We start from the raw sequence: 14,979 nt of genomic DNA, 5'->3' as shown, positions 1-14,979 counted from the left end.
CATGAACTGATGTTTTTATGCAGCTCCAACTATTTTAATCAATGTTATTTATAAACTTATTTGCAGTGCATTTTGTGAAAAATGTAAGGTATTGCTTAAAAGTAGCAGCAATAGGGATATTTTAATTCTGATAGCAAACATCTTACTGAAAGAAAAGTGCACTTTACTTGTATTAAAAATAATTACTACATTAGATGTAGATCTTCCAATTTTACTACTAGAAGGTAGACTTAGGAGACTCACATACTGTAATTTCTAATCTCTTGACATTTTCCCACAAATTTGATTAACATTGACTGAATCAGACCTTGTTCTTCTAATCAGATTAGTATTGCATATATTTTTAAATATATTCACTTCTCATCTTTTTTTTTTTTTTTTTTAAATAATACAATTGTGGTATGAAATAATAACTGAAAATAATAAATAATTACTTTATTAAAATCTTCATACCACTACTGCTTAACAGTCCAGTCCTGTAGGAATTGATTTTAAAATGCATAGTCTTCATTTAAAGGTGCTCCACAAAATGGAACCGATTAAAGCCAATGGAACTGCTAATCTGAGTGTTTTCGAAATGTTTGTATGTACAAAACCTCCTACCTGTAGGTAAATTGTCACACTGACTGTAAGAAATTATGGTTTCAACAAAAGAAACAAGTTCAATGTATGGAGTAAATGAGATATCTCCTAGTTATTGTAATTTCTCTTTTTCTCTGAATGCCATGATACTCTTGTACACATTGAACCATATACTTCTGTCTCATCTGATGTGGTGGTGAAGTTTAGCATCTCTTCCAACACTTGTGGTGAGCAGGGAGGTAAATAAGGTAGTTGGAGCCTGGTCTTTGTGAGGGAACAAAGAGCGTGAGGGAGCTGGAAGGGAAGGTGGAGGCAGTACCCCATTGAATGCACAAGTCTGCTGGAAGTTTTTAATGCGCACAATATAAAGGCAATTTGTTTTTCTTCTTCTGTTGACTGGTTATACCAGAATAGAATAAAAAAAAAAAGTTCACTGGAACTTCAAAAAAAAAAAAAGTTTTCTGCATAGAAAGCTGTTTTGCAAACAGAAGGGGATCAGATTAGAGGTCATAATAGAACTGAGGAAAGGAACTCAGAAAATGCCCCTTGCCAAAGAGTGGTATTGTTAATTGCCTCCCCCCACTGTAAGATTCTGGTATCTGAGGAAAGCTAGAAGAGCTACAAGTAGTGTTTTAATCTGTCTTCAAGCAGTGGGTGCCAGCAAGGATAGAAGACAGCCAGCAGTATGTTTTTTGTTTTTAGACTTTCTTTTCTGACACCAGCTGGCACTGAAGCACTTGATGTGTTTAACAGGCAGGAAGGATAGCTATGAAATGGTTTAAAATAAGTTTGAGGAGTACTGAAATCTGTGTAAAAACTAAACATATGAAAGATGTTTCTATATTTGATAGGAACTGTAGATGAAAAGCTGAGCATTTGTGACTGTTTAGAGGTTGAACATCCTCAATTTTGAGAGGCTGAATCCCTGGTGATAGGCCAGATTTAACTGCAATCTGGAGCAAAAATCTCTAGAAAATGTGCTGTTGAGATATCCAGAATTAACCCTTGGCAAAGCAAGCACAGTTATATTTCTCGTTGGTTTAGGGACATGGTTATGACTTATGGCTGTGCTTTGCTTGCTTTTGGTTAATCCTTGTTCACTGCCATTATACAAATATGAAGTTTATTAATTAAATTTGTGGGTAAGATTTATCCTTGCCTTGTTTTGATGTCTTCAAATGCTGTGGAGTGTCTGTGCAAATTCACACATGAAGAAGGACCATTTCGTTTAACAGGTTTTTTTGGGCTTGAATGCTTTGCTGTTACTCTGCACTGTCTAGCCTTTCCATTTTAGAAAATGAGTATGAGAAGGTATTTCTATAAATCTAAATAAAACTGTCTCAAGTGGATAGTCCATCTTGGATGTATTCTGGCCTGGCTTTTAGATTTCATCTGGTGTTGAGGTTATTTGTGTCTCTAACACAGTTACCTGCAAATTTTGACCCTTGTACATATGCTAGAGCTCTCAGCTGCTGATACGAGGGAAAATTCAATTTTTCCTTTGAGTGATTTTCATATGTACATTTGACTGCAAGCGTGCAGGAGACTTATAAGACTAAGCTTGGAGATATTTTGTTTGGCAGTAGCATATAGCATGCATACATATAAACTGAAGTTTACATTTGTGCCAAAATAAGACATGCCCATAGTTCATATCAGAGGTAGTTCCAGATTTCCAGCCAAACCAACAGATTCACATCATGTTTTTCTGAATATCTCATCATCAAGGGTAGAACTGTCTCTCCACTTTTTTGGACAAACCCCTGTTCTTTTAAATACAAACACAATAAATTTTAATGCAGTCTGACACCATAATAAAGAGAATCACATGTAAAACTTGTCAGATAGATGTGAAATGTGTAGAGATTTGGTGGTGGGCTGGACTGAGAAAGAACTCCAACAAATTTTGAGCAACATTTGCAGCTTAACTGAAAAGATTAATGTTTAACTGATTTTTTGTTTTGCAGTAGCTGGAAGCAGTATATGCAACATGCTAATTTTCTATAGGCAGTATGTATGAAAGAACATCAGCAGGTGCACAGATAAGTAACTTTGTACTGTATATAGAGGGATAGGTATTTGGTACTGATAGGTAATTCTGTATTGTCAACTCATCAGCAGGAGATTTGAAACATCATCCCACTTGTTATATTTCTCACAAAATTCAAAATAATAATTCACAAACTAGGGAAGAGCTGAACAATTTTATGATTCTGTAGAACAAACTATTAAAAAGTTAATATGGGCCACTAAGATAATCAGGTGTCAGAATTTACGAGCATTAGTTTTCAAAAGGAAAAAATAATGGGATGTAGTGATTACAAATGCATTTTTAAAGTGCTTATGTTGATACTTGATTGTTTTTTCTGATTCTTCTACTAAGTGTGACCTGATTTAAGTTCCAGAAAAGACATTCAGACAACAGGCATACTTAAGGAATAAGTTATTCCCCCTGCTACTTTCAGCTTTAAGTAATGGTAATATTTGGAACAATTAAGGGACTACCATAAGGTATGCCCATAGAGCTGTAGATATCGCTGATTTTATGGACTGGTAAGCACATATGGTAAAAACCTGGCTAAGAATATTCCTCATCCTTTGGACTATTGACTGGTGAATATCAGTGATCTAAAAATTAAATGATAAATAATGGAGGTGTTGGGTTTTTTAGGCATCCTTAACTAATGTAGGTTTTGAGGGCTTCTGGGTTTTTTTGTATTAAGCATTGAGTGTTTTTCTGGTGTTACTGAAGAATGGCTTGTGATGTGTGAGACAGGGGAAGACCTGATGTTTCATCCTTTCTGCTTTAATTTTTATTGCATGTTTATTTGCAGGGTTTTATGAGACTGCAGTCATATGAGTCCCTTTCGACGATATCACTATGGTGTCCTGTAAAAATCTCTAACTGGTTTAGGAAGAAGAATGTTGAAGAGAGAATATGTTTCAAGGGAGTTGAAACAATACATTTATTAATGGAGGGAAAGCAAGAGAATATGCTGGGCATAAAAACATGAAAATAGGAAACTTGGCAAATGGTATACGGCCTCCATATGAAGTTTTAAGTAATGGCATTTGGCATTATAGTTTTCAGAAGTTCTGATGAAACACTTACAAAAAGAGAAAATTATCACTTTGTGACAAGGAGAGAAATTTGGACTTTGAATTAACAGTGAAGTAAAGGAGGATAATAGGTGTGAATTGAAACTAATTGGTGTTTCAGATCATTGAGCTGCTTGAAAATAGCATGTGTGGTGAGAACTGTAGAAGTTAAGTCTCTCTTAAATGCCTAATTAAGCACAGTTCTGTCCTGCAAATGAAAGAAAAAATGTTATTATGTGACTTGCTGCTTTGTACTCAACTGACTGATTTAAATGGACAGTCAGTCAAAAGATTTAGCTTCTGTGTGGTAAAGGTCTCCTGATGAGGCTGATCTACTGGTCCAAGAAGGGGTGATGCCCTGAGGCATACAGCTATGGGCATAAAGATGGGCACAGGTATAATCAAAGTTGTTCAGAAAACATTGTGCAAATCTGAACGAGCAGGTGGCTGGCACAACTGACGAGCATTTTCAAGTGCGTGATTAATGTGGGTGCAGAAGTCCTGTGGCTGGGTGTCTAAATCGGCTCACGCTCTGTGGCCTGATTTAAGCATACACACATATGTGAGTTACGATATGACAGAGACATTAAAAATGAATTTTTCACTGCAGAAATATCCATTGCAAAGCATGGATGAACCTCCCTTCTACTCCCTTGAAAAAGGGCTGACAGTTGATTAAGCTTATGTAAAATAAGTTGGACAATTTGACATGTAAGATCCTTTGCTTTCCAACAAACTATTGAGTTCGCTGGCCGCAATCCAACAGAGAAAACAAAGTGTGCAGAATAAACACTGTCTCTAGCAGGTGGAGGTAATGCCTTATTATACACAAATGCTGTTTTGTGTTGTGTAACCTGGGGACAATTTAGCAGACAATTTTGTACTTAGAAAAATCATGGTTTATGCAGAAAAGGAGAACCACGGATAATGAATTGTCTACATCTGAAAATACCACACTAGATCTGAAACACATGTCCTACCACATTGTCTTATGATTTCAAAAGCAGAGGAAGGAAGAGAGATTATTAAATTTAATTTCGCTCCCTCATATCACTTTAAACCAGATGTTTAAAACCAAAAACTTATTCTTTCTTTCCAGTGTTTATTCTTAAATGTTTTAGTACCAATGTTTTGTCACTCAAGACCAAACATACAAACAGTGGCCCTTATTCACCAAGCAACTAAGAAAGAACTATTGTAATTTTGTGCATGCAAACCTCAGTTTAACTGTAAAAATAAAGTAAAATAAAATAGAATCAAATAAAATTAAATAAAATGCAAACAAAACAAAACTCCGCTGTGAGAAGCATGGTCTTTATGTGTGTACGTGTATGTGCGCAGGTGCGGCTGGTTGGCTCCGGGGGAAGCTTATCCCTGAGGCTTCCCTTCTCCAATAGTTTTTTACCCTCAATTCCACACAATCAAGTGCTGGTATTTTCAAGATAATATGGGTTAGCTGAGGTGTGAATTATACACTTAAGAAGCCGGGAATCATCTGATTTATTTTTTCAAGACCAAAGCATACAGTATTATTTCTTCCGCAGTTTAGGTGGCTGTGAGAAAAAGGGAAACTTATTAAAGTTTTCAGACTGTTGACATTTTCTGCAAATGAGTCAGTTGTTGTCCTCACATTCCTACAAAACCAGAAAGGCAAAATTATGTGAACAGTCAGGTAGTAGTATGGAATCCAACAAACTTGACTGGAGTACTACAGCCTACATCGCGGCATCACCAATAGATTACTGCAGTTCTGTGTTTCCAACTTTGAGATATAAAGGAAGAGGAAACAACTGGTTTCCTATGCAACATGTTTTGCTGACTTCATCCAATTTCATAATTATCAGCAATAGCACTTTTTCTTCCAAGTGATTTATAAATACTGACTAATTTGTTCTCACAGTTGCCACAACAATCTGGATTTTACTATCTCAGACTAAAAAATATCACTGAAGAGAAGGAAACAGAGTCAGTCAAATATTAATCAAAGGGTTCATTTCCTCTGTGAAGTCAGGCTCAAAATGGCATTAGATGTCATCTGGGCAGTCCTTATTTCCAGTGTAGCGCCTAGTCACTAGGCACTTGTTCACTTGCTCATTTTCTGTGAAGCTGGTTTCTCTGGAACCTTATTGCCAGAGGAGAGGAAATTAAAAGAAAAAAAAAGAGAAAAAAGAGAAAGAAAAAAGAAGCTTTCCATTGTTAGTGCAGCTGGTTTTTTAAGTTTACCTCATCTTCATTCACATCCTTTTCAGTTAATGTTTTGCTCTACGTATATTCAGGTGGAAATGTTTATAGAAAGGATCTTTTCTTAAAATTTATGTCTATCTTCTCAAGTGTGGAATGTGTAAGTGTTATCCAGAACTTTCCATTCGGGCAAGTACAAAATAGCTACTCTTTTGTTCTCTGTGGCATGACAGAAAAGAAAGATGAAGGGAATGAATGAGACGATGGAGCCATGTTCAGCTCACACAGCCCTTGATGCTCATCAGAAGATCCGGCAAAGGTGTCCAAGGTTATGTTTTCCTTCACAGCCAGAGACACCTGAGACGTACTTCTCGGAGACGGAGGTTTTCCCACTGCTCTCTCCTACCACGGCACGACTGTACCGTCACCCGCTCCAGTTACGGCTCGTTGTCACAGTTGAGCCTGCTGATTGGAGTGGGACTGCTCATGGAGAAGACACTCTTTGTAAGCACGGCTGGTAACAGAGGACATGAGACGTGGTAGCGTTCTTTCAGAAATCTTACTCATTGGTACCAGATCAGCCTAATCCTATTTGGATGGTAAAGTCTCATGGAAATGTAACACAACATATGATGATGACATTGAAAGTCTCAGAGTGCTTTTTGCTTGGACTGATGTTCTAAAACCCCATGGAGAAGTATTTTTTTGTGTATGTGGTGTGAGTTAACTCTGTGAGAAGAGTTTCAAACAAAAATAAGCCCTTGAAAGCTTTTTTCTTGGCAAATGTTTTCCAAAATGTGACATCTCCTGTGTGCATATCCATGTGAATGCATTGGGATGTTTAGCAATCCAATTTCCATTTTGCGTTAAAGCTCATTTAATAATCACAAGAGCTTTAATTTTTAAACATTTGCTTAAATTCAAATATTAAATATTAGTGAGATTTTAATCTGAAAAAAGTGTAAGAGCAGTTCTACTTTAATTTTACTCCAACCTTGTGTTCACCTTGCAATCCCTATCACACAGGGAAGCCTGAAACATTATTAGTAGCTATAATTTGTGACAAGCTTATCTCTGAAGAACATTTCATGAAGTCCAAAAATGTGACTTCCTATTGTCCACAGGACAAAGAGTTATACCCATTCACTGGGGCAAGAGATGGGGATGGCTATTAAATAACAATGTTTCAAGATTTTATAAAGCTACTGTAAAAGATTCAAAGCAGCTAAAATTTTTAATGTTTATGGAATTTGTTCAGGACTTTAAAATGGAAGGTGCCATTTAATCGATGGCATGCTAATACAAATTAGCAGTTTTCAGACCTTCTTCCTGAAAAATGAGATATTCTTTAATAATTGACTGAATTCTCCAGCACCCGCCACCTCTGAGACATTGTAGGTTATTGTCAAAAGATGACCGGAATACAGAGCCACTAAATATTTCATCTTAATGATAATGTATGCTGCAAAAGGTTTGAACTTTATATTGAGCTTTGAATTGACTTTTGATAAAAGACATACTGGATTCTCTCTCTTTTTTTTTTTTTTTCACATTAACTTTGTGCCAGGAGCAGGGGGTCAAAGCTAGCATTTAAATTCAGACTTTTCTCTATTTATTGCTAGTAAAATGGGAATATCAGGGGATTTATTTATTTTTATTGTAATATTTAAAAGTTGTCTGGATCAAGTTCAGCTAATTAGGTGTGTTTTTAAAGAGATGGATGGGATAAATGTCAAAAATGTTGCAAGTCAGTTATTATAATGAAGTATGTCCTATTCCACTGAAGTCAAAGGTAATTTTACCATCCCTAACACTTTGAAAGTTTTGTGCTGTACTCAGCCGTGCGCCCAGCTGTGTCCTATCCAGCTATGTGCATATATTAGTCAGAGAACAGGCATTAAATACCAGTGACATAAGAGCTAAATGTCTATCAATCATAGTCATATGGGCTGTAGTTCAAGACAGCTTAAAATGTGTTTCCTAATTTTCATGATTAACTACAACACAAACCCAGGTATTTCCTGGATGTCTAGAGTTGTTTCTTCTTTTCTTTATTTTTTAAAGTTATTTCAGAAAAAAAGGTTTTGAAGCTTAACACGGAGAGGTCTCACCAAGTTCTATTTCAACAGCATTTTACAGTCACAGTCCCATTGTCCAAAGTTGCTTCTGTATATGAAGCAGCAATTAATTTATGTGCATTTAAAAAAAACCAAAAACCCAAAAAAGTGAAGGTAATCTTTACGTCTGTAGGTATTTTTCCTGATATATTGTGTTTTTTCCCCATTGTATTTATTGTATGTTTTTCACTGTTGAATTTAAGTCTTACAAATACACAAAGTTCTATGCACGCTTTAATATTTTTTTTCAGTTTTTAAACTTTTAAAAAAAGGTCCTGATTAGTCTTGCAACGCAGCTATAATAACTTAACACTCACATAGTTCTCTCTTTTGGAAGAATTTCAGGGAAAATGACTATGGTCTCCACTGTTTATAAATATAGGTATTTGCTCTTAGACAGTATTTTAGGGGATTAGGCCTTGCATTTGCCCCAGATAAGATGGTTAATTATGACTGTTTTTAAAAATAGCTATCTTCAGGCATTTACCCTGTGATGGTTCATAACTTAGTAGAATGGAAGAATTATACAGTTTTGTTATGTTATTGCAAGGTCTAAGTGCCAGTAATGATTTTTCCCTCCTTGAACTCTCTGTTTGAAAACTACTTTTAAGACCGGTCCTGTTCAAAACAGAGAAATGAGTTCAGAGTTTGGGGGGGAAAAAAAAAAAAAGGCAATCCAACCATTTGTATGCTCCATGTCATACCTGCATCTTTTCAGAAACCAAAATATGCTTTACTGCTACTTCCGTCAGATGCCCACGTTGTTTTTGCACCAGCAAAACAGGAAAAGACGGTTCTAGTGCATTTTGTGCCTCAACTACAGAGCTGTGAGCCATGGTGCAGCCACTTATGCTCAAGCATCAATATGAGAACAAAATGCATTCAACAACTTATAGGCTCGAGCCTTGTGAAACAAATAAAATTTGGACTTTAATCCCACCTTCGTTACAGCTGATGTCAAAGTTTTTGCTGCCTGGAGTGGTACAGGATGGCACAGAAAGAGGAAGTTTGGGACTGAAGGATGATGCCAAGGTCTATGAGAGGTAAACAGGAAGTCTCAATCATGGAAGAAGAGGAGAAATGGGAAAAAAAAAAAAACAACCTCAGAAAGCACAAAATTTTGTTTGCCTTGCAATACTTAACTGAATGAAGCTTGGAAGCTACAAATTTACTTGATCAAGGCAAAAAAAAAAAAGAATGGAGAAGATGTCAAAACAGATAAGCTGCAGCAGATCAGTGGATGTGCAGCTGCTGCAATTAAGCTCTTTAAAGGGCATGTGTTAAGTTGTAAAAGTTTGGAGTCAGAAATGTTTATTTTGCACAGTTATTCATTATGCAGGGTGATGAACTCATATAGCACTATGCAAACAAGTGCATTTTCTGGGTTGGTCCCAAACATTGACATGAGTGCTGCGGGTGGTGAATTCCTTCATTGCCTGGGGTCTGTGGGAACAGGGAGAGAGGGTCCTGCCTGCCTGTTCTCTGAGCAGTGGAAACGGAGTATTTCTCGCTGTCACCAGCACAGTGACCGAGACTGAGTCCTTCTCCGCATACCTTAAGAGAAGACAGTTCTTAGCTCTCCTTTCTGTCTGTGCTATATGTTATACCCAACTGCAGAGCAAAGTATGATGCTGTAATAACATTCATCATAGTATATTATTTGGGTACACACATATTACATTCCAATTGCCTTAATAACTTTAATCAAGTCTGTAATTAATGCAAAGCACTAAAGAATGTATTTAAAGCATTAGTGTATGGGTTTTGTTCAAGTGTAAGCGGTAGAAAGGAGATTGAGGAGGAAGGCAGAATCAAGATTAAATTCAAAGCTTCGCTAAGTGAACAACTCCAGATCTTCCAAATATTCCTCAGATGTTTCATTATAACCGTTGACAGTAGTCCCATTGCTTTTCTCAGGGTCATTTGTAAATTTGAAAGTGCAGTAATGGAGCATAAAGTATCAGGATGAAAAACAGGAGAGGGGAAAAATAGTCACCCCTTCTTTCAGCCCTCTGGCAAATGCTGTTGGATATACTGAGCACAGCACGAAAGTCTCTCATGAGAACTTTGTGCGAGGAAATGCACCGTGTCTGTCACTAAAAGAAAAAAAGAAACATGTCATCGCTCCAAGTGGAATTGATTAAAACAATAAGGATTTCCTGGTGCCAACAGTTGAAACAACTGTGTGAAAAGTAGTGAAGAGGTATTACCGTATTGTTGCAGCTTTCTCAGGGAAATTTCCAAATAAACCGAAGGATTCCTGTCAATATTTGTACAAGGAAACATGCTGCTGCCTGATTCCGAGGCACTTCACACACATGCGCACGCCCACACGCCCCCCTGCATGCAAAATTCTCGAGAAACTTTATTACAGCCACAGACACAAAAAAAGGACACACTCAGAGTTTGGTGCACTCTTTCTCATGCTAATATTTACAACATCGATCTCTTATTGTCGGTATTTGATCTACATTTCTCCCAGCTCCGGTCAATGGAAGGCACAGCTGCTGGAACCCCATATTGTGCAGGCAGCGTGCCTTTGTGTTCTGCAGCTGGGGAGTTCTCATGTCCACAATAGCAAGTCTGAACACACCAAATTAGAAAAGATTATTGTTTCATTTATTGACTACACAAGTTTAAAACAGCAAGTATATCGTTTGTTTCATGTTTTATTTGTTAGGGTCATTTTCACCAAAAGCTGGGCACATGGACACAAACATAGGGCAGCTGTACTTCCAGCCACCCCAGTAGGAAGAAAATTACAAACATTATTGAAATGAAATGGGATGGTTGGTTGCTTTCATGAGGCACAGCCTCCCACCTGCCTTCTCCCAGCCATCCATTTGTGAAGACTTGCTGCAGGTTTTTTTTCATCTTTTTGCATCTAAGTTCCTTCCCGATAAAGTGTTTATCCTACTGTACAATTCGTTTTAAGCAAAGCTGGTTTTACGGTGGAAGGGAAGAGAAGCGAGTTCAATTTTTGAGCTCAGTTCTCCAAATGTTTCTTTCATGGAATGGTCTATAGAAAAAGGAAGGCAGCAATTTTAGCTGGAAGCAAATATCACTTGGGAATAACAAAAAAAGGGAGGGGAGAAAAGAGAGGAAAAATCTATTTAACACTTTAGGACATAATGGTATTCAAATAATATATTTTTCTGCCATTTATTCAGTTGTGAAGGAACTCAGTGAATAATAATAGCTGCTGTCAAAGATATTTATATTTAAGAGGGTCTTTATGCAAAATCATTTTTTTTATCAGGAGTGATTTTTCTGCAGGAGAAGTCTGCCATCTCCTAGCAACCGATATGGCTATCTTTTTTAACAGACGCTGCAATAACAATGGGTGCCTAACCTTTATATGGAAGCATTTGCACATGTACAATCAGAACGCTTACGAATTCAAACCGAGTTGTTAAAGTGCTCCAAGGGAGACACTGGCTACCACTTTATCTACTATGCATCTCATCTACCCAAGTTTTTATAATGGCAGCCATTTTAGCTGTAGCTGAGTACCTCCCAAGGAGCTCCAAAACTAAATCTGCAAATGACCCGCACCTTAACTTCCCTCTCTCTTCTCTCACAGGAAACAAGGGGACTCATTTCTCTGTTAAGGTTTTATTTCCTTCTCTCTCTTTTTGATTGTGTTGCTCCACTTGCAGAGCTGTAGCATCACTTAAACTAGCCAGGTAAAGAATCCTTTTAATTTATAAGTGTAAACAATAGAGCACAAAGAGCCGTATCTGCAAATGGATAATTAATTTTAAAGGTAAATCACTGTAAATTAAGTATCTCTGACTAAGGGTAGACTCTTCCGCTTTCTCCATTTGGCTGCCTGTGGGCTGTGCAGATTCAGAAGATTTGGACAACGGGGAAATCTGGCTACCTGTAGCGTGCCCATGCTCGTTTCAGTGATTCACACCTGCACGCCTGGAGTTTGGTCTGGATCGTGAACACCACATAACGCTGGGAATGAGCTCTGTGAAAAAAAAAAGAGTGGCCATGCAAAAAAACATGGTACCCCAGGAAATATGGGATCTAGCTTCTAGGCAGTCAGAGCTCTCTGGGATGTCTCAGCTACTGCCCGAAGGCTGTTCTGTGACATATTTCAGTAAGGGGCCTTTCAAATTTCTGCTGCTTTGCAAGAATATAAACAACTGTTGGCTTGGAAAGAGGGAGAAGCAGACTGAATGAATCTTTGGGACATGTACCCGATACACGGCCTCTGTTCCTGCTTCTAGGGCTGTTGATATCTTCTTAATATCTTGAACCATCCTTGAACAAAATACAGGAACGGTATCAACAGCAAGCATGTGGCTGGTGGTAGGAGCAAATGAAACAAAAAGTCATATCATTCTCATCAACAGCATGACCAAACTGATGATTTCTTATCTGTATACCACAATGAGTAAACCAGAACCAAATCACAAAGAAAATAAGGAAAAATTACAAGTAAATAAAATAAAACTTTTCCTTGAAAGCTCTTCTATCAATTAATTATAGCTAAACGTTGAACTCCAACCCTCCACCCCCAATCCTGTAGCTGAATCCCCTATTTAGTAAATTCATAGGAAGCTGTGATAAATCCCCAGGTGTGATGAGAAACAGACCCTTCATTAAGCTTCAGCATCCTTCTCTGATCCCAGTTTATCTTCCTTCATTCCGCCATCAATTCCATTCAAAGTGATACTTCAGATTCATAGCCTGAAAATAAGTACTTTTTTTTTCACTTGTGGTTCACCCAACATTTGGTTGAAAACAAAACCATCTTATATATGCATTTTTTGTTCAAAATTTTTGAAAGCTGGGGAAGAAAATGGAAAACATCCACTGCGGAAGAGATTTTGCTTTCTTGTATTACTAACAACATTCTGGTTTTCCATCTCAAAACTGAAGTTTTTACAATCAATCTGCTTTGTATTCCTTTTGCCTTTTCTCTAATTTTCAGCCACCTACTAATTATTTTGTATACATTTGGATATTCTTTGTTTAGTGGTTGAGCATTTTTCAGATCCTTTTTTGGAAGGAACCTTCTGGATCTTTCCTTTAAGTTAGAATATAGAGTTTCTATTTCTCATTTTTATATCTATCTGCAGGCATCTCCAGGTTGATTTCGTGTGGTCTCTGCTTTTGCCACAACATTTAGTGTTTTCCATTATTGATGCTCTCTCCTTAATTTCCACTGATAAATAAGACGATTGTGTTTGTTTATCTGCAACTTCGGGATCACAAATTAGACGTTTCCCTACAACTTTACATGTACATAAATATTGTTTCTATCATATATCGATAGCTTTCATGAGAAGGGCTGGATGCTAGGTCACTGGAGTGCCTTGAGGATGTATCAATACACACAGGTCTTGGAGCCAGCAGTTCTTACTTTTAAAGTATATTTTAACTTCAGAAATTTTTACATAAATTCTTGGTGGAAAATATGTGTCCCAGAAAAAAAAGAGAAAACTGCAAAATCTCGATGTCAGAGAACTAAACAGTAGCCAGCGTTCTTTGAGAATCTGATGTGTGTCATTTGAGTGCTTAACCACAAATCTTTAATTTAGTCCTACTAAGAGTATTCATTAATTTTAGATTAATTTCATTCACTACATGAGTTATAGAATAATAAAACTAGTGAATAATTTGCAGTGGATAATTTACTTCTAAAGTGCATTTGACAAATTTAGCCTCTTTTTCTGTTTGTGGAATACCAACCAGTGCTGACAGGCCTCTGTTTTATAAGGACATGAGATAAGAAAGGATGTCCTGGGTAATGGGGAGCAGCTATGACCTCCTGGGTAACAGCTCTTTGCTATTACTGGCAACCACATCATATAATTCCTTTCAGAAATTTATCCAGTTTGATCTTAAAAGTAGTTAACTTTCTATCTTATTTCTCTGGCAATTAGAAACCTTCTAATTTTCCAGTTTAATCTTACCCAAGACTTTTTTTTTTTTTTTTTTTTTAATAATTCTTGAGCGAACTTTGGTTTTTCAGCTTTACTAGCTCTTTGTCTTCTCTGGTGTATACTCATTTCTCAGCATCTGGTTTGCTAAATTAAGCAAGCCTCATCTAAATCTTCTTTCTATTCCCTGGACCATCCTAGGAACCCTCTTTTTCCATCTATTCAGATTTCTTACTTTTCTTATCATTTAACTTTATTCAGCTGTCTTTTCTAACTTCAGAGGTCAATCGCAAGCAGTTGGTAGCTATTTAATAATGAACATTCAGTGTTGATTGGTCTCAAGTATTATTTTTATTCATAATCTTTCTCTAAACCTTTCTTTTTATTGTAGCTTACCTAAAATCTATTGATTTTACAGGATTCAATGGGCTGAATCCAACTCATAATAAAAGGCTAGAAAATGTCCCATTGTTTTCTCTATTGGAAGTATACTACTCGCAGAATTACCAGACAAGTAAAATAGGGTAATTTTAGAACCATTTAAAGACTTTTTTCTGGGTCATACATGTCTTGCCTAAGGTTATTACTCTAGAAATCATCCTGTTTTATTACAAATTTATGATGGGTAATGATTCAAAATATACACAGTCTACCTTTCTATGTCTAGCCTGTCCTGTGTCTATTAAACCTTTTTTCAGTCCTTCTGCATGTTCTTCTTCTTACCTGCTATAAAATTGCTACGCGACAATAGCTGGATGAGTTATTTCTGACTGATTTCAATAGTATTTTGGTTTTGCTTATAAAATTAACTTCTTTGCCCTGTTACTTGCATGTGTAGCTGCTCTATAATTAGCTGTTTCCTTTTCAGACATCCCAAGTGTCTCTACTTGATTTCAAGCTGAGTGCAGCACCTTGCAATAAATGACGAAAAAGCTGCAAAGAGGAAATGTGATTTCTAGTGGCAATCTTGTCATTAGTAGATCACAGCCCAAGGTATGGTTTGCATTTGGCGTATTGGGCCACAGGGCAGGAGAAGGCTGTGATGGTGAGCTGCAAACGTATGAAGTAAAGACCTAACTAAGGGTGAAAATGAGGCAAAAGCA

The 14,979-nt window shown here is 37.0% G+C and overlaps 1 long non-coding RNA gene across 7 annotated transcripts in view; it reads left to right on the top strand.

The window, feature by feature from the left end:
• The window catches only part of LOC142599508 (uncharacterized), a 53,445-nt gene that overhangs the window by 30,329 nt on the left and 8,137 nt on the right, over positions 1-14,979 (top strand). For 3 of the 7 annotated variants that reach the window (XR_012833061.1, XR_012833059.1, XR_012833063.1), the window contains exon 1: positions 361-14,869. This is a non-coding gene — a long non-coding RNA (uncharacterized LOC142599508). Of the gene's footprint in view, positions 1-360; positions 14,870-14,979 lie in introns of those variants that run through there. The other 4 variants (XR_012833067.1, XR_012833062.1, XR_012833064.1 and 1 more) reach the window with 4 other exon arrangements.

Source organism: Balearica regulorum, chromosome 1 (genome assembly GCF_011004875.1).
Source record: "Balearica regulorum gibbericeps isolate bBalReg1 chromosome 1, bBalReg1.pri, whole genome shotgun sequence".
Taxonomy (NCBI): Eukaryota; Metazoa; Chordata; class Aves; order Gruiformes; family Gruidae; genus Balearica; species Balearica regulorum.
The sequence above is the reverse complement of the archived record's forward strand: the minus strand, read 5'-3'. Positions and strand labels throughout refer to the sequence as shown.